Source organism: Trypanosoma grayi (genome assembly GCF_000691245.1).
Source record: "Trypanosoma grayi strain ANR4 Tgr_17_V1, whole genome shotgun sequence".
Taxonomy (NCBI): Eukaryota; Euglenozoa; class Kinetoplastea; order Trypanosomatida; family Trypanosomatidae; genus Trypanosoma; species Trypanosoma grayi.
The window spans coordinates 1-1,846 of record NW_008825636.1 but is presented as its reverse complement, the minus strand read 5'-3'; positions in this window follow the sequence as shown (position 1 = coordinate 1,846).

The following is a 1,846-nucleotide window of genomic DNA, read 5'->3' as shown; positions in this document are numbered from 1 at the left end:
AGTTCCACAGGACCATTGGGGGAGAACCGCAGGAATCCCTTTGCAATGAGTGGTTAGCCCTTGAAGAAAAGGAGTAAAAGTTGTATCGCCAATATTTATTTGATCGAGAAGAAATTGACGGATGACAAAACATCTCGTTCCTTTGGTGGGGCGGTGTGGTGCCTTTTGGATTCATCAGCTCGCCAGTCTTTTGTCTTTCTACCAGGCAGTGGTTTCCCGACCTGCTACGTCTGACCATAGTATATGGGGCCACGAGGATTAATTTTGTGACGTGGACGCCTGGGATGCGCGACGAAGTGTTTTCAGTATAAAACGTCGTGTTGGGAAGATGGCTTTATAAGGAACTGCTGCTCATGGAGACTTTTTAAGGATTGCCGTGTGGAGAAGAACCCAAAGCCGCCATCCTGGATTTGGGGACCGCATCCAGAGACGCGCCAAAAGAAAAAAAAAAGCAACAACGATTTGTGCAAGGCAGCCCGTCACGTCACAATCGGGGAAAGGGCGCCCAGCGTGTGTGAAAAATAATAAAGGCTATGCAGGGGAAAACAAGGACAGTCGTTCACGCAGGACCAACGGCAGCCGAATATGGCATTGGCCGTTGGTTGGTGACTCGGTTTTGAAAAAACGTGTGCTCCCCGTAAAGCCCACCCAAACCTCAACGCAGTGCCTGAGCCATAGGGCCACTACTGTCAACAAGCCGGCGCCATGATATCTTTGATGTTGAGTAGTTTGATGGACACACTGCGTCTCGGGCATATCGGACACCAGGGGAATGTGGAAGCCAATCCCCTTTTTTCAAGGTCAAGTCATTATTAAATGCACAAACCGCCCGCGCGCGATCTTGCGTGAAGGAAGGGGAGCATTTACCTTTACTTCAAGTCGGCGCGGCTATGTCACCCAACAAATGGACATGACGTCGGCTTAAGTTTGGGCGCGCAACTTGTTGGATGAGGTGTGGGCCACCGCATGATTGCTTGCCGTCCTACCTACAATAGTGCAAGGGCTGAATTTGTGGATCACGGAGGAAATTACAGTGCTTATGAAACAGGCAGGCATTATCCGCACAGCTTCGTACAAAACCGCCGGGCATGGTTGGTACCGTTTGTGATTGTTAAAGATAAGCCTTCAACGGAGGGGAAATGTTTCTTTGCAACGGCGAAGGCGAAGAACGAGCAAAAAGACCATTAACCCGTTGTTCCATTGGATTGTATTTCTCGTCATCTAAACGCGGCAAATGTCCACACAGTTGCTATTTGCGACTCAGGCCCCCTTTTTTTTCCCCCACGAGACATATTGGGTGGAAGACATGCGTGCGTGTTTACGTAACGTAGTTGAACGACACTTTGGGGGGAATTTGTGAAGTTTGCTCTCCTCCAATTCGGCTACGATTTCAGCCCCAGTATTCTTCAAGCAATCACGAATAGTTTCGTGGGAAATCCCGTGATGGTACGACCACAGTTTGCGGGTCGTCGAGAGGTGCCATTTTTCCCCTGGATTGATAATGCCGGCACCAGTAGTGCTCAGAAGATCGCGGCTCGGTGAGGCCGACGCGTAGCACAGAAGATGCGTTTATTCATCACAACGGTTGGAAATTAACAGGCTGTCGCGAAAGAAAGAAAAACATAAGTTCATGAATGGCTTTTTTGTTGTTTAATCAGGAGACTCGGAGGGTTGCTTTGAGTGCAAAAGACAAATCAAAGGCTACAGGAAACTATGTGTCCCCGTGCGGCTGCGGTAAAGGACATGCGGGTGGGGGCCACGGTTTTGAGTGCAAAGCGGGGTGTGTGCGAGGGTATCCCTTTGCCAGCATCATTGCCTTCTGAAGCTTGTGCGTTGGCGGCTGCCA